We start from the raw sequence: 18,990 nt of genomic DNA on the forward strand, positions 1-18,990 counted from the left end.
CGGTCAGGAACGCACCATCTCAAGTTTAAGGTAACCAAGTGCCAAGAGCCAGTCATGTGCTACTTGCTGTTTTAAACCGAGTGTGATTCTGGGATGGGCAAGAATGAGCCTGCATTCCCAATATTGCCAGATCGCCAAAGTGCTGACTCGGGTTCTAGGATTCCCAATTAAGGAGAAATGGGGAGACTGGAGAAGAATCACTTAGCTTAGCGGTTTTTGTTAGGAATAATTCAGCAGGTAGGGAAGTTATGGGGGACGGATGTCTTTAGTCATGTGGGCACTAGTCAGAGTCACCATCTAAATCAGGTGACAAGAGTTTAACTTGGATATAAGGAGAAGGATATGAAGATGGTTTTGCATTCATTCAAAAATGTGTTCCTTGGATTTCCTTGTGTCTAGCACCTGGCGATTTGGGCTAGTGCAGGACCTAAAATCTTTTTTGGAGTAGTGTGATTATATACTGAAGCAATTAGTCACCATGATAAAAACAATGTTTATCAACAGTTACTCAATTGGTCCGATCATACGACACAAAAAACAGAGCTTCTTGTTATGGGTTATCCTTGGAAGGAGGTGAAACGTATTGACAGAATGTAACAGAGGCCGTGTCTAAGAAGCCAGGACCTGAGGTATGTCTCAGTCACGTCGGAGGGGTAATTGTCCAGGGAGAGCACAGAATCAGCTTTGGAAGGCTTTTAAATAGAAACCTCTGGGTGGGGTGTGGGTTCTGTCTGAAGGAGAACAGAAGGGCACCTGGGAAGACAGTCTTTTTAAAGTTCCTTCTAATTGTAATATTTTGTGTATAACCTCCAAACAGAAGCAACAAAAACAACACTCTAGGCCTCTCCTCTCCCCCTTTGGACATTGTTTCCACATTGATTTTTCTGTGCATAAGAGGAGGTTTTCTGTGGGGAGTTCCTGTTTGGGCCTTGTTTAGGTGACTCTGGGGATGCCTGTAGGCTCTGGGTGAGTTTCCTCTCCTACGGTGTTTTTGTTTCCCTTGGGTCACAAAGCAGTATCCTGAGCTGTATTTATAGCCACTGTGGAACCTGTAAAACAGCTTGCGGCTTTACAAAATGAACTCAGAGACAGTCATTGAGGCCCGTGGACATTCTTAGAATAAACCACCCCCGGATGTTGCTACCTGCTCACCCTTGCTCACTAATGCTGCCTCAAACTATCTTCATAGGAGTTTTTACTTCATGCCTTTGAGTAACAATGCTACCTACCAACTCTACTTTGAGGACTGTGAGAAGGCTGCCTTCCCATTGAGACCGCCATATTTGTACATTCTTTTTGTCTACTTCATTTTCCCCTTAAAGTATCCACTTACTGTTTTTTTTTTTTAATTTTTATACAAAATGTATTCATTCAAAAGATAGTTATCCCAGACTCTAGACTAGGGGCTGCAGAGTAGTAGATGAGTGAAATACTTTGAGTTCAACAATTACTTTTGTTTCTAAATATTCCATTTTTTTAAACTGGGTAAACAATAAGATCTTTTATTACTCTTAATTTTTGTCTAATGTATTTCTGTAACGATTTCTTTCCTCCCTGTGGAAAGGGAGAAGATTTACAGAAAGTGGGAGTTATTACCTGCCTCTAGTTAAGAAATAAACGTACTGTTTGTCAGTCTATACTTCCCTTCAAAATAAACAGATGCGTTTTACAACTGAGGGAAGAAATGCACCATTCCATTCTAGTAATGAAATAAGTTCTAGCTTGAAGTAGAAGTTGGATATTTCCTATTTTTCACTTTTATAATTGAATATTGAATACCTTTTGTAAAGCAGTAAGCGGGTCAGAGCCTGGAATGCTAGGTCTGTACAAACAAATGTGACACAGTTCTTATAAGCTCCATGTTTTAATAGCTGAAAGGCATTGCTACCTTTTACTTTTTTGAAAGAGTGAACTGGAAACAGTAGCTGCCAGAAAAAGGGAGGATAAAGGCATGAAACAGAGATCCCTGCTTACCTCTCTGTTTCTTTGGATTAAAACTTGTCTTAGATATCGTACACTAAACACATTTGGGACATCCCTGTCAAATGGGTAGAGACCAACATTGGGAGTGTCCCTTCCTTGGCAGACGAACCAATAATTGTTTTCTAGTCTTAAATAAGTTTAAATTGGTCTGAATGTAACTCTTAACTTCAATTGTATAATGGGAGACAAACATGGTTTATCCAATGGATTTTTTGCTTAGTTACAAGATCATAGAAACTGATCTCACATATCTACTAAATATGTCTCAATCCATGATTCCAGGTCAGAATCTTTGATGGCCTAAAAATTCTTACTGAAGACGTCTTTTAGTGTTGCCCAGTTGATGGTCCATTATAAAAAAAACAAAAGTTTATATCTCTTATTTGATGAAGACCTTGGTTTGGGGGGAAAGATATTAAAAGGTTGCCATGAAGAACTCTGATTGGTGAGATTGGTACACTAACAGAAGGATATTTCCATGTAAGCTATTCTGTGTACTGTGTTCACATTCTACGGCCACACGTCTCTCTTAAGAGTTTGTCAAGTTCCTTATAGGTGGCACTTGAGCAGTTTACTAATGTTGCCATTTTCCTGTGGGCCATGCTAATATTTATTAATTCACAACTACACCAAGTTATATTACAGTGTTTTATTATGCCACCATACTAACGCAGCTATGAATTTTGTTATTGTGAAATATAAAATGTTTCCCAGAATTTAAAATTTTAATTTTATTGCAGTCTTTATTATTTTAAGTTTGTAAATAAGAAGTTAGTATTTGCATACTTTAGTGTGACCGAGACATTTCTGTAATAATGTTTTGAATTAAGGTTTGACCTCTATTTTCAGAAAAAGGCATAATGGCGTTTGTGATCTAATTGCTTTTTAAAAAAATTAATAAACGTTTTTTTGAGAAAGTTTTAGGTTCATAGCAAGTTTGAGTGGACTGTAGGGTTCCTATCTACTCCCTGCCCCCATGCTTGCACAACCTCACCCACTATCAGCATACCCCACCAGGGTGGCTCTGTTTGTTACTCTGATGAGCTTACACTGGCACATCATTGCCACCAAAATTCCATATTTTACATTAGAGTTCAGTCTTGGTGTTTCACTACCCTAAGAATTTTCTGTGCCCTGCCTATTTATCCCTCCTCCCTAACCCTTGGCAACCAGTGATCTTTTTATTCTCTCCATAGCTTTGCCTTTTCCAGAATGTCATATGGTTGGAATCAGACAGTATGTAGTCTTTTCAGATTGGCTGCTTTCACTTAGTAATATGCATTTACGTTTCCTCCCTGTGTTTTCATGGCTTCGTAGTTCATTCCTTTTTAGTGCCGCATAATAATATCCCATTGTCTGGATGTACTGGTCTGTTAATTATCTGTTTATTTTTATTTTTAGTTCTAATTGCTATTGTACATTTTGTTGATGTGCATATTCTCAAGAAAAATAGGTGGATCGATCCATGTGATGCAATAACTAAAATGTAGCAACTTCCAACCCAGCATGAATTTCACCTATGTGATATTGGGCTTGTTTCACCTTTGAGGAGAAGATTCCTGGAAAATATTACATGATTTCACAATTGGAATCTAAGCACAGAAAGTTCTGAAGGCAGAGAGGATATGATCCCCAAATTTAGTGATTCTGTAGTATTTTTTCTTGCTGAGCACTGATTTAAATACACATTGATAAAAAGTGCTAATTACATTATTACTGATTCAGGATAGAAAACCACCTTCTGTTACTGGTTTATATGACTTTACATTTACCACTGCTGCCAAGAGAAAGGAAGTTTCGGGATTGCACCCTGTCATAGTCAATGGTGCAAATGAGCTAAAAGTGAATATAAGATCTGGATCATACAGGAACTCTGAATTTTGAATACAAGGATGACCCATGGTAATGCATAGGCTGAATGAGCACGTAGTAGATATTGGAGTAGTAACACTGATAATCACGCTGGGTGAATGGGGAGATCTGACTGATGATCAATATCTGGGAAACATTTTGACATGTTCACGTGCACTGACTGCCCTTTGCTTTGTAGCTGCAGCAACTTGCGGAACCGGGGCATTGTTGCGGAGCTGAAGGTGTGGTTGCGGAAAGAATATTGGGTTAGATTAAAATTAATGAGGACTGTGTTCTATACCAAATCTTCCCCTAATGAGCTCTCAGATCAATGTCAAGTCACAAGTTCTCTCAGCCTTCAATGTTGCGTCTGGCAGATGGTAATAGTAATACTCATTTTACTTATTTTTACCAGGTTATTATAAGATTCATTCATTCCTTCATTAAAACCACAAACACTATGTACCAGGGCCATAGGCATGACAAGGTAATAGATGGAAATCCACTCTGCAGAACTGAAGAGTTTTTGAAGGCTGTGAGATATTTTATTATTTTTAAGGCCAAATCAGTTCTTTGTGTCAGTATATCAAAGTAATTGACACTTCTAGATCTCTGCCAATCATTGAACTATATTCATAGACAGTTATTTGACTAAAACTTACAGTCGGGATGGTCTTTAGCCCTTCTGCCTCTGAGAAGATAGAAATGAAGTATTAGGCTCTAATTCTTTTGTTTAGACACCCTGACCACAGAACAAATTGCGAATCCATCTTTTCAGCAGGCTTGCCAATCTGAGTTGAACGCAGACCATTCTCCTTCAGAACAATTTAACTTTGAGTACCGAGAAAGTATTAAGTTATGCATTTTTTTCACAAAAATGGAATCTGAATATAGCATTTGGAAAGATGTTTCCCCCAGCAGAAAAGGTCCTGCCATCTACATTATTATATTTCTCTTGGAGAATCACACTTCTCCAGCTTTCCCCTCCCAAGTGACTTTCCTCACCCACATAACCATTCTTTTCCTAAATACCACTTATCATCTCCCAGAAAAAAGTAAAGATTAAAAAAAAAACATGTTCAAGGTACATCCAAGATTTCATAGCAATATTTGGTGTTCACAGTGCAAGATAAATCTGACTCTCAAGTTTTTTGGTCTTCATATGGCATCCGAAACAGTTGTTCATATTCACACATTTATGTTTTACCATATGCATACTGTGTGCAACTCTGTTGTTTTAAAATATTTTATTGGTTTTCCTTTATATCTTAAGTTTTGATGGGTGTCCTTGAAGAACTTGCATGCCAAAAAAAGTAAATGTGAATGATTCATTCATTTTGAATATATGAAACTATTTTGGGGAGTTTTTACCCTTACATGGAGCACACTGTTCTCAGCAGAGAATGTACTTTGTATTTCTGTTCAGCTCACAGCTGGATGCTAGAGTTGTATTAATATTGTTAGCCTGTACCTTCTACATCCCATGTTTACTTTCGTGAGTTATTTATATGTACTAGACTGTCCTGAGTTTTTGGTGCTTGTGAATGGTGGTCAACAGTTTTACAGATTTCACTTATGGAGACAATTTAATGTAACATGGCTTACAATCTGGTCTTCCTTTAGAAGACCTTTAGTCACAAGAAGGCTTTCATGGGCAAATTCATTGTTTCAGGCCAGACTTGTTAGTTGTAAGGTAGGAGCTGCCCCAAACCTGTCCCATCACTTCATGGGCATTTCTAGATCTGGCTGCTATTATATTTCTTCCTCCAAAGTTTTCCAGCAGACAATCAATCCCTGGGTGTTCCAGAATTTCAAGAGAGAAGAAACAAAAAGTATTTTCTCCTACAAAAGGTTGAACTCTCATTTTAGAAACTTTGGAAATCTTCAGAACATTCCATGTAGGTGTCCCTGTGTTCCTCACAGTATGACTTATTGACTTATGGTGTCTTCTATTTAAGAAGCATGAATGTATCTCCAGCTGTTACCAAAACAAACAGCTATAGAATGTAATGACCCACCCCATTTCTAAAATTCTGTTGGTGGATAGTGTATAGGAAGACGTTTGGAAATTTTTTTAATTGTTAAACTTAAAAACTAGAATACCTTTCTACTTTTTGTAATGTCCCAGATTTCATAACACTGGTTTTAATGTATTATTGCTGCACTGTTACGTCTGTGTTTTACCTGGGCAAACTAGTGAAATACTTAATGTCTATACTCTTGTGATACAAGCACCCTTGAAAATACATTAGAAAATATGAAATTGTTTACCTGTGATAGAGAATAGGTTTGTGATTAGAAGAATTATACTGTTTTTCTTGTACAAAGAATGCTTAAAGTGGAATTTCTGTCTCACAGTGATGTTGGAAGCATATTTTATGCAGCCTAAAAACTCTTTCTGTATTAAATATTTAAATGCATGAGGATAAATTCGAATTGCTTTTTGTTTAAACCAGAAACATAGAAGAAGTATTAGCCCCAGTTTGTACAAAATGTCTGCTGCAACTGAACTCATGATAGTTCAAAACTGAAAATCATTCTAATTTTGTAAAACTGGTTTTATCAATAAAGTTTAAGCAGATGGCTTATATGTATATGTGTGAAATTTTTTTATGCTAAAAAAAGATACAGTTTTGCAGCATCAACATGCAAATTTTATGGGCCTGAATGATATTGCTTAATTTAGTATATACAGAAACCATTAACTCCAAAACCACACCAACTGCAAATATATATATATATATATATATATATATATATATATATATATATAATGATAAATGTTACATTTATGACCCCTATAATTTATTTTGGTTTTAGGATGCTGTAGACTTTTATGTTAAACACATATATGAATCAACGTATTTCAATTCAAATGATAAAGTGTTGAATATTGGGTAACTAAGGAGCTATATATACGTAAAGATCACCTGAAATAATTAAATTGCATCTGAAGAGGATTCTGAGAAGGAAAAATGTAAGTATTGCTATACAAAAGGGTGAGTAATTGTTTATCAGAGAGGCTTTTGTTTGGAGTTCTGGCTTCTCTGTGTATAACCAGTTTGAATAGGTTTGTAAGAATCCAGTGCAGGAAGCTAGAAATACCAGGGCAGGGCTATTATGGTCAGACCTCCATAGCTATAAAAACATTGTTGATGTCCCCTAAACAAACAAACAAACAAACAAAGAAACATTCTCTAAATGTTACAGGGAAAATCTATTTTTACCATTTTTGGATATTGTATTAGTTGAAGTAATTAATGCTACTTGTTATAATAAACAACCCTAAATGTCAGTGAGTCAGCATAAGATAAGTTTATTTCTGACTAACATGCTTTTGCCCATGCAGCTTTCTTTATTAGCAGCATTTCGGGGACTGAGAGCCATCCCAGAGTTCTTAGGGCCTCTAAAGGACTATATGGCCAATCAAATGAAGGAGGAAGAAAAAGCACGAGAATCAAATGTACATTCAAGGAACCAGGCTTAGAGGGTGCTCACCACCTCTGTGTAAACTCCTTTGGTCAGAACGAGTCACATGGCTCCACCTATATTTAAGAAGGCTAGGAATTGTTCATTTGCATGTACAGGAAATTGAATCCATTAGGATTCTTCTACACAGTATCTAGCACACACAGTTTTCCTTTTTAAAAAACAATTTTATTTCAAATGTTGTAGCAGTGGTGATTATTTAAGGAAAACCTGCTAACTGTAAGCTTATCTGTTACTTCCTAACCCACGGTGGCACTAGAACATTATGGGCTGATTAAGGATTTTAGTTGCTCACATTAGCCATTGTAGAGCATTTCTACACTGTTTGGGGGTGCTTCTGCAAATAAAGATCACTTGAGTTCACATTTCCAGAGCCACAGGGCAGAGTTTGAGCTGACAGCCTGAGTATGGCGGAGCATTTCTACGTGTGTATGTGCACTACATACATATGTAACCTGTTAAAAACACCAAAGCAAAGCATATAAAACTGTGAGCAAAAACAGAGTATTGCAGAGGGAATAGAGTTTTAAAGTAAATCATCTGCAGAACCAAAAACTTGACAAAGGATACCTATTTCTAACATTCCGTCAATAGAGATGTACCCATCTTTAAATGTTAAAATAATTGAGACAGTTATCTAGGACTATGGTTCTTAAAGTCTTTTGTAGTAATTTAAAAAAATCTTGAGTAACATTTTATTGATGAATCAAATCACATTATCTGTCTTATAAACTACATAGTGTCTTGACAGTTTCCCTAGGGTTTCTCTAGGGAGATTCAGAGACATGGCTCAAGAAGAAACTTGGGTGACAGTTCGGAGCACTGATGAATTTTAATGTGCATTCTACTACATAATAAAACATCTCATTCTTTTTAGCAAATAGATAAGGAGTAGGAGACAGGATTAGCATTACATCTGTGGTCGTCTCAAGGAGGGACAAGATTCAAGGGTTGTCTTGAGGTGAGAAGATTACAATTTAGATTAATTCTAAGGTGGACTGTATGGTATTTAAGTATTTAATTTTAAAATCCAGAATGTTTAGTGAAAGATGTGCTCTGATCTCCTGCCAGGAGGATTGAAGAATTTGTAAACTTCTATGTGCAGACATAAGTAGTCCAGTAAAGATTAAACTCATACCTGTGCTCTATTTCTGGCTTTGCCACCAAGCAATTCCGTGATCTTGAGATTTCCCTGACCTTTCCATCATGTTTCCAACATCTATCATTTTTCTTGAGGTGGTCCCAGATGAGGAGGGGATTTGGCAATTATTTGGAGAGTTCTATTGACAAGAGAAGAAGGTTTCCTGGTCTCTTCTGATCAACTAGACTAGAAGTACTGTCCATATTGGTCAAGTTAGCTAGCTGCTCCCCAGTGAGGTTTTTTTTTTAACTTTTAATTTTTTGCTCCATAGAGATACAGCCTGTGATGATGAAGGCTCCTTTTTACCTGAGGTAGAGGAGCATTTTAAGGAAAGATGAAACACATCAGAGGATCCTGCTTACTTTGGAGGACACAGAGAGAACAGAATTAGGAAAATATATAAAGAACTTTAAGGTTATTTCCCAATGCCAGTAAAATCCAGGTTGAGAAATTTATAAGATGCCGTAAGAAGAAAAAGAAGTTGCTGTAATCGACATAATGTCTCATTAAGGGGAGAAAACAATGTTCTATGTAACAGGCTTTCCCCTCTCCTTTACAGGACAGCGACTAGCTGCTACCCTCAGGCTTTGTAAGTTCACCAGCTGATAGCTACATAGCTAAGGAAAAACCAGGCACCTTGAGCCAGACAGGGTGGCTCCATCCATTCACATGTGCCTATGATTACCTCTGATGGACGAGGCCCTGGGTGCTCAGCACTGGAAACACAGTGTTAACAAGGCGGCACTAGCCGGAAACCTGGTGTGGTGATTCTGGTGAAATGGGGCCAGTAAGGTGATTTGGGAATGTAATTACGAGGCTAACCTAGCCAGTGGGAAGCTGTGAAGGAAAGCCACTGACGAGGAAATGGTGTTTAAGCTGTGACTTGAAAGCTGAGTAGCAGTGGGGCGCCTGGGTGGCGCAGTCGGTTAAGCGTCCGACTTCAGCCAGGTCACGATCTCGCGGTCCGTGAGTTCGAGCCCCGCGTCAGGCTCTGGGCTGACGGCTCGCAGCCTGGAGCCTGTTTCCGATTCTGTGTCTCCCTCTCTCTCTGCCCCTCCCCCGTTCATGCTCTGTCTCTCTCTGTCCCAAAAATAAATAAAAAACGTTGAAAGCTGAGTAGCAGTAAGCCAGGTAAGAGGGAGGCACGTGAAGGAAGCAGAAACAGCATGTACAAAATACCTGAGACTAGTGAGAGCCTTCCCTATTCAAGGAAACAAGAAAACTAGTGTGACTGGACCTTGAGGTGTAACTGGCAAATAGAATTGTAAGATATTTAAAGGGCACCTGTGATGATTTGATCCACATTGCTGTGGGATTCCTATAGTCAGGTTCATCATTAGCGCAAGGTGATTGGCTTTTCAAATCTTCGGGCTAACAGATTGTTAACTCTAAGTTTGGTCATAGGTGTTCAGTTGGTAATGGGTGCCTGAGGAAGCAGGGCCAATGAGATTTGTAGGGCCACTTTGTGTAGCCCCTTCAGCCTTGCAAAATATCTGCCATTGCAGAAGTCAACATGACACTGCACAGCAGCCCTGTCCTGGCTCTGAATACAGCAACTTTTCTTTTTAATTGATTCCCAAGTGGTACTCTCTTCCTTCCAGGCCCTGGCCTGACCCTATAGGGAGTCAGGGAAGTGGTATATATCCTTCTTCAATGAGATTCCCTCTCTGAGGGATTGCCTCTCTGCTTTGGGAAAACTTTTTCTACTGCATTTGTCATTTTCCCTTCTTTAATTTGGCTCACTGGCTACCTGAATTTGTCCACTTTGACCTCATCATCCCTCCCTGACCAAAGAATAACAACTCCATTGAAAAACAGCAACAACAACAAAAAGCCATGATTTAAAAAAAAAAGAAAAGAAAAGAAAAAGCATACCTTGAGTGCACTATCAGAGATGATACAATCAATCCTTTGGGTGAACTTATACTAAAGTGTAAATGACTGAAACATGAATACCTTCTCCAGTCTCCTTTGTGAAAGGTATCTTCTCTTTTGTATATTTTTAAAGAAGCTTACAAATTAGCCTGAGGTTTTAATTACCCATTGGATCAAAATGAAGACTTTCTAAGTCATAAAGGAAATATCTGAGACCACAGGGTATTTTTTCTGAAATCCTTGGCACAGTACCAGTAGGCAGTCATAGCCAGTGCTATAAGGAATGAGACTCTGGTCTGATTTTCATGGATTAGATTCAAAATCTATCAACTGTTCAAACATGAAGACACAAACTGGAACACGCTGGGTAGGAGAGCCCCAGAAGGCATAAGTTCCTATTATAGTCCCCATCCCACACCCCTCACCCCAGGCCTTACACACACTCCTCCATCTCTCCCATTGCCAGGGTCCTGCCCTAGGGTACAGAGCATGCCGGTGGGCCTCGGTGTTTTAAAGGCACCAACTTATGCTGCTTCCTCAGCCACTGAAAGCACCGCCCACTCCCATTCCCAAACCTGATCACCTCGGGCGACACCCAGCTGTGGCCTGCACCGAGTGACCTGCCTGGGGAAGAGCGGCCCCCATCACCTGCCCAGGCCCTCGGAAGCAGGGCCCCAAGGCCCAAGCGCAGAGCTGCTGCTCTCACCGACCCGCAGCTCCCCAGCCTTTCAGGACCCAACGTCGGCAAGGAAAGGACCCCCCCCCCCCCCCCCCCCCCGTTTGGGACTCTTTGTTCGCTGCGCTTCCTCGTTCCTGTTCTCAAATCTAGCTCCCAGCAGCCCCCGCCAGCGCATCCGACCTACAGGAAAGTTGCTCCTGAGCTGTAGAGGGGCGTCATCGCCTCCTAGCAACGCTCCTAGCAACCGGGTAACATCTGCTCCCTCTGGTCCAATGCGAGCGGAGAACAGCTGCGCGCCCGCCTCGCGTTCCGAACCCGGAGCCGGAGGCGAGAGGCGCTTCAGAGACTGGAGGGACGGACCTGCAGGAGCCAGGGCTGCCCGCCGAGCTGCAGTTGCCGCTGCTGCCGCTGTCGCTGTCGCGCTGCCGCCGCCGCCGTTGCTGTCAGCGCTCGAGTGAAGAGTGACAGCGCCGCAAAAGCGGGAGGGAGCGCCGAACCCCGCGAACCTACGAAACAGGTGCATGCGCCGATCTCCTGGCCAGTGGACCCAGCTCGCAAGGTACGTCTGGACTCATCCAGCCATGTGCCTTTCTCTGAGGCTCAGAAAAGACCCGTTTCCTTGAGGGTGAGGATAGGGACTGTTCTGGGATCCTACTCCGCTCCCGGTCATTGAAAAGCGGCCAGGTGGTGGTCCCGAATTACCTGGCTTCATATTTTAAAAATCATGGAATTGGTTCTTGAGGATTCCCCTGCCCATCGATACTAGGTTTGTGTTCGGAAGTTTTCAGCCCTCCGTGTTTTTCCTTTGACTTCGCTGCCCCTGTGTGTGGCGAGGAGAACGGGGAGCAGTAAGCCTGCGGTTAAGGCTAAAATGCCATCGTGCAGCATGGACTAATTGAATCAACACGTATGGAGAGCAACAATCTTTTTAGGTCCTGCTCTGGAAAGGGTCCATTTGGCCGGGAGCAGCCGTTCACTGTTACTCAATCTCCTGAAAAGTAACCATAGTAACTCACCTCTCTTTTGATGGGATCCTCCTCATTGGCTGCCTATCTTCCTTTGGAAAGCTCATCTCTCTAAATATAGAAGATGATGAGATCTGTAAGCATACATCCATGTAGAAAAGGTGCAGTTAAACATGGCCCTTTAAAGAAAAACTATCTTCAAAGAAGAAGTACCATTTGGCTGTTTCAAATCTTGCGAGAAATCGTGTGTAGTACAGAGAATGATTGAGTTGCTGTTTTGAGTTAACTGATGGATTGTAACTTTAGAGAGAATGTATCTTGAAATTATACAACATCTGGCATTTAAAAACAAATTAAGTACATCTGACCCCGATTTCAAAAGAAAATCAACCTACCGATAACATCCCCCAAATAATCTGCCAGTAAATAATTGGAGAAATTGGTTATTCACTTTTTTTCCAAATTTCTTAGGATAGCTAAGACTCCTTCTGTTTAAAATTAAATCTGGAGAACAGGAAAGTAATGGTATGTGCTTGAAGGTTAATCTAGTTAATCCATCTGGTCCAGAACAGCTCCACCTTGAACATCTTTCATAGTGTCCCCCTGCTGCATGCGTTCTCCTGACTTGATAACCAGTTCAAATCAGCGCAGTCCTGGCTCTCCCCATGTTATTTTGCATCTGTCTCCGTTGTTTCACAATCTCAGGTTGCCATTCATGAGCCCGAGGCTGTGAGAAATGCTCGCTGTGCAAAGGGGAGCTCTCACCAGATTTTCTGAAGCTGTCCTAGAAATACACTTTTCAGATTGATTCAGCTTTACCAGGTAATCACTAGCTTAAAAGAAATTACTGTTTAAATATGTATCCAAAGAAATAAATGCTAATGTAGCATTACCATAACTCACAAGATCAATATAAGGGGTTGTTTATATAGATGGTTGCTGGGTAAACGTCAATAGAGGTTTTCCGTAGAGAGGACATTTGTGGGCTGGCAGATTTTCCTAAGACCCAAGTGAATAGGGTGGGCCAAATTAGGTAGCCTGCCTTGGGGAGCATGTCAAGCGGAAGCCCTATGAGCAAACTGGTGCATGTCTGAATGAAGGAAATGAAAAGGAGTCTCCAAGTCGCAAAAGGAGATCTTGGTGATTTTTTAAAATTTAATTTGCACTAAGGTCATGAGGATAGAAACTTAGGAGTATTAAGCATCTGAAACCAAATTTTCAAGTCAGAATACATTTAATGAGTGCTAAGCTCTCCAGTGCTGTGTTTAACTTTCACATGTACAGTTCCTGTAGGTAACCGGCCTAGCAAATTGCAATCAAATTCATGAAAATACAGCAGGCTGCATTTCTTCCCTCATTTTACGTCTCTTTGTAAAAGTAAATAACTGAGCGGTTTTATTTAGAAACCTGTTTGAAAATTTATTCTGGTCTAATTGTAGGTTTTTTATGATTATCATGAGACTTTAAAAGTACTGGTGTCCATAGTCACTTATTGAAATACCTTTGATAATTTTAAACATTAAAGATGACCACTAACACTATCATTTGCCTTTAGTACCACGACACCTTTTTCCTTTCTTCATTATAATTACTATATTTTATGGTAAGCAGCAAATCCAAGGAGACCAATAAGATTTACTGTCATCTGCGATGAGATGTATGTAGAATTCTAGCCATGCTATCAATCTGAGGAAAGTTTGAATAAGCCACAAGTATTGGTTCATGCATATGCATTAGTCTTGTGCATTCGTAATTTATACACATCCTATCTCTTATGTAATATGCATAGGAGTTTAAAATCATTCAGTGCCCTTTAATTTACATGAAAAGGCCTGCCCTTTCATTGAGACCACTATTGCAATCAAGAAGGTCAAGTGAAAAGGGTTCTTAAATTTTAATTTTGATTCTATCCTGAATGTATAATGTGCAGAATATATCCTGTACACTTTTGATGAACATATCTGTTTGAAGTCATTCATCAGAAAATTTTATCATGGTAATTAGCTTTAAATAAATGAAACTAAATCAAATGGTATCATTATAATATAAACGCTTAATTCTAGAGCTATTGGTAGATCCTAAGGAAGAGTGTAAAAAAAAATTCCACAGCTTTGTAGTTCAGGATATAGTCACTTTTGTCGATGGGAATGCCAGCTGTACTTGTACGTACAGTGAGTTCTAAAAGGGGGATGTCATTCGGGCTATAAGGCTTAGATCAAGCTGAGATCAAGCAGGTTAAAACTGAAACCATGTTCCAATTTCAGTTTTTCCTCATATATTCTATTTGGAAGTGTTTATGTGTCTACGAACATTCCATGTTTAATTTTATGCCATGTTGCTTTCCTGGGATTTAGAAGATGCTTTGAAACATGGAGAAATGTTGAAAGGTTTGATCAAGATGCCAAAGCCCTGGGCTCTGCACTGAGGACTCATGCCAGCTGGCTTTAGCTGTCAAAACACCGACACCCTTACAATAGCTCTAAAGCTGAGGCATAACCAGTTTGGATTGCTCTATTTGTCAAAGCAATATGCTTCAGAAACCTAGAGAAAGGTGAAATAAAATAATATTTCAGAAGCAGAGGGGTAAACTGACCGTAGACATTCACAACTAAAACTGAGGAAGAAGTGCACCTTCCATTCTGGGGGGAGCAGCTCCGTGTCAGTCCCCCCCACCCCCAATCTTTCTAAGAAGTTGTCTGTTTAGCTAGTGTCAATACATTACTTTAACATTTCCCCTTTTTGGGCTAACACAAGTATTTCTAAAATTTTTCCTGATTACATTTATGTTAACAGACTAATAACAGAGCCATCTAGTTTGTTGCAATATTTCTCACTGGGGGTCATAAGGGGATATTAATAAAAAGGAGTAAAGGCTTGCTAGTATTATGTTCAGCATTATGATATAGCTTTATCACTAGAATTTTTTTTTAAAAGTTTTTTTTTCATCTTATACTGTGCAGCAAAAAGTCTTCTTGGCAGGTAGATACAAGAGTCTTCTAAATATTAGTGATGCTTAGAAGGGGAGGAGGGGCAGGTTTGAAGCTGGGAAATCCCCCCTGTGGTGATGTATCAGAGTATGTATTCTTTTAAAAACCATTATTAAAAGGGAGCATGGGCTACAAACATCAAGAAAAGTTGGGGATGTTGCAAAGAGAATCACAGCTCAAGAGCCTCAAGTGTCTATTCTGTCTGCATGGGCTGCTTGCTTTACTGCTCTGTGGCTCGTCTCCCCATATCTGATGTGGGGCATAAATCTAGCTATTAACTTAAGCAGAGTGCTTGGGTTGAACACAATTCAATTTAATGAAGCACCGAAGTTTTAGAGGAAAGGGAACCTGTGAATGAGGGACATTTCACCACCAGAGTAACTCTGGGTGGTGACACAAATTAGGCAATACAAGCGAAGGCAGAGAATCACCCCACTCTGGGACAAATTGTCCTATATTCTTAGTAAAGTTAATGATTAGTCCATCTTATGTTTTTCTACAACCCTTCTGGGGTACCTGGCTAAATGTTGTTGGTGATATACTCAAACCTGGTGGCGGCATCGAAGTGGAAGACAATGAGGGTGATATGGATTAAGTATTTCTTCATAAGATCTCTGCAGTCCACATATGGGGGATTGAAAAGCCCTCCTCTCTGAGCAACAGACCTGGGTATCTAAGGAAGTTATAACATCTCCCGAGACATCTCATCAGTAAGATATTTCTTGGAACCTATATCTAGCAATGTGAGTGCTTTGCCAATTTTCTTTCTGATTCATTCCCACTTTCCAAGGTGTAGTAAAAGGGAGCATCATCCTTTAAAACAAGGAATGGGGGTGCCTGGGTGACTCAGTTAAGTATCCAACTTTAGCTCAGGTCATGATCTCGCGGTTCGTGGGTTTGAGCCCCATTGTCTGGCTGTGTTGACAGCTCAAGCCTGGAGCCTGCTTCAGATTCTGTGTCTCCCTCTCTCTCTCTCTGCTCCTCCCCTGCTTGCTCTCTGTCTTTTTCTCTCAAAAATAAATAAACATTAAAAAAATTAAAACAAGGAATGCACTTCTGAGGGGTGGTAAATCACTAAATTTACCCATGGAACTCTTGCACTTGGTGTCTATCAGTAGGGCCAGATCATGGCAAAAATTAGGCTTTGGTGCAGCAACTAAGGTAACTTCATGAAGGTAACTTATGAAATGGGATATGACCACCCATGTAATAATGCTCTCTTTGGTTCAGAGGTCATCAGCAGCGGAACAAGATAGGCTGTGGAAGGGTGGTGTTTTATTTATTATTCCATGTGTACACTTGGGGCTATCCCGAGGGACGTGGAATCCAGTCCCAGACACTGCTTCTGGTCTTGGGAAACTTCTCTTTCTTGTTAGTATCCCTGGAAGTTCCTAAGAAACTTTGCCAGGAGCTACAACTTGTTGGTAATTCTAAACTGCCAGCAAAGTCAATCTTGTGCTTGGAGTGGGTGATAAATCTGTAGAAACAGATTGTTCCATTGATTGATTTGGAGCTAAAAACTGCCACTGAGTTCTGCTCCATAGAATATATTATCTAGAAGTGTGCCAGGCAAGGGGTTATAAGGGACAAAACTGATGGAAAATTGCTATCACAAAACTCAAGGACTACAAAAGGAGCAGTATTGCAGCCTTGAATGTTGCTTCCATCTACCTCCTTGAGCACACTTGTGAATGTTTCATGCTACTGTGCTCAACACAAAAGAGAGGACAAATGTCCTGCTTTAACACAGTAGTGCTTAATAGGACACATATTTATGATTTCAAAAATGAGATCACTACACTCACAACACCTAAAATTTATTGAGTAGAAAATGTGTGGAAATGTGACAAGCCCTGGCTGAGTAAGTGCTTTTAAAATATCATCTCCCTTAATTCACATACAACTCAGTGAGTTTGATATTGTTCCTCCATTTAATTGATGAGGAAACTCAGGCTCTGTGAGGTTAAAGTCACTAAGCAAATAAATTGTAGAGTTGGGATTTGAACTAGTGCTGTTTCACAGCACTAGAATATCCTGTCGAAATATTTTAAGCCATGTAGCAAGACTGAAGAATGCAGCTAACAGGGACAGATGATACAGCTCTTTCTAAACAAAAATGGTTGTTGCCTTTAAGGAAGGATGTGTTCTAGCTCTGCGACTAGCAAAGCATTAGGTAGTTAGGTAGGGACATGTACTTTCTAAGGCTCACACCAGGCTAATACCACGTAAAGGGAAATCAATGAGGGACCGGAAGTCGGGGCCCCGTGATTTGTACACAAGTCAGCCGTTGATCAGAGGCTAGACCCCACCTTAGTCTCCCCATCGATCAGACTGTTCTTTTGTCTGTGGCTACAGAGGCACATCTACTAGGAGGATCTCAGCTCGGGTTTTGCAGTCTATTGATCAAGGTGTTGTGGGGAAGAGAATGGAAACGTGGTTAAAATGAAGATATGTGAAAGCCATCACTTCTTCACCATCTCTCAGGCTTTGCAGGCTCAGACAAAGAATGGATCTCCATGACGGCCTTGTTCTTTTATTATTGTCTGTTCTCTCAAAGTGTTTGTAAATTAATTTGCTGATGATCTTTCCTTAATGTACTGCCCCTGGGCCGTGTACCTAATGAAATCACTTGTGCAGTAATAGGATTCCAGATGTCTGGAGGCAGGGGCAGAACAATAGGAGGAGCACTTGAGCAATCGTTTGTAATTACATTTGAAACATTTATTTTAAAAATGTGTATAAATTGTGCTGCTGGAACCCTAATGACGGGGGCGGTCATTCTGTTGCCTGACTTCTCATGTGTTGCTTCTTGAAGTTTTACACTGTGAAATGCGTTGGGCTGGACACAGGTATTTTATGTGTGAATATCCAAGCCAGAGTTAACTGTTTTACCTTTGGAGATAAATTTAGGCGCAGCCTAATTCTGTTTTGTAATTCATATGCTGTTCTCAGACCTCAAAACAGTGAAAATGAACACATAAAATCATTTTGATTTTTTCCTGCGTATCTCAACTCTCTGGATTGAGTTTGGCTTTTTAGTTACGGGAGAATGATATAAACAGATCTACACGTGCTTGCTGGATCATAACAGGCAAATTTCTTTGGATATCTGGAGTAACTTTAATTCTTCAAATGGCTATCTGGATGTTTCAAAAACAATTGATATTTGTTTCACCCCAAATGTATGACCAGTGGCAGTAAATTCAGAAACATTTTCTTGGAGTCGTCATAGCACCTGTACCGTATTTTTTTTTTTCCTCACTTGATCATTTGAAATATTCTTTTGTAGTCTTTTAACTCCCAAATTACCATCTAGTATCTCTGGGAGGAAGGGTGGTAGAAAGAGTCTTAGGGTCTGAGCTAGGAGGCCAGGCTGGGATTTGTGTTTGTAGGATAGGTCTGTGCCTGTTGGCACTAATAAGAGTTCAGATTTGATTGAGTGCTTACTATATGCTTGGCACAGTGCCAGTCCCTTTCCATGAATTATTTCAACAGTCCTATGAGCCAGTGATACTTCTGTCCCCACTTTACAAATGAGACTTGTAACATGTTTATATGATTTTCTCAAGGCCACACAACTAAGAAAAAGCAGACCTGGAATTCAAACCCACTTCAACCTGACTTCAAAACCCAAACTCATAGCTACATAACTGATTGTAAATCACAGAACCCTTCTGAGCTACAGTTTCTTCATCTGTAAACTTTGGAGGCCAAATCAGGTAGTCAATAAATAAATTTCCAGCTCTGAATTTTTTGAGTTTCAATCCAGCCAAGAAAACAGATGTAGGAACTTATGTTTGCTATATATTTTAGCCTCAAAGTGGCTAAAAGCATCCTCCAAAAACATTTATGCCAAAAACATTGCAAATAGCTAAACAGCCTGCAAGGAGGTAATTGTCAAACCAATACCAGCTGTGAAAGCTTTTCAGCATTTCAACAACCCTTGGGGGTGTTTTTTAAGAGCAATAAACTAAGTGGCTAAGTGTGTTGCCCATGGAGCTGAGACACAAGTCTGGACCC

At 40.1% G+C, this 18,990-nt stretch overlaps 1 pseudogene; it reads left to right on the top strand.

The window, feature by feature from the left end:
- The first annotated feature begins 11,927 nt into the window (after nt 1-11,927).
- Nucleotides 11,928-18,990, top strand: part of LOC109268180 (uncharacterized) — a 112,322-nt pseudogene continuing 105,259 nt past the window's right edge.

This window comes from Panthera pardus, unplaced genomic scaffold (genome assembly GCF_024362965.1).
Source record: "Panthera pardus isolate Hobbes unplaced genomic scaffold, ASM2436296v1 HiC_scaffold_24, whole genome shotgun sequence".
Lineage (NCBI taxonomy): Eukaryota > Metazoa > Chordata > Mammalia > Carnivora > Felidae > Panthera > Panthera pardus.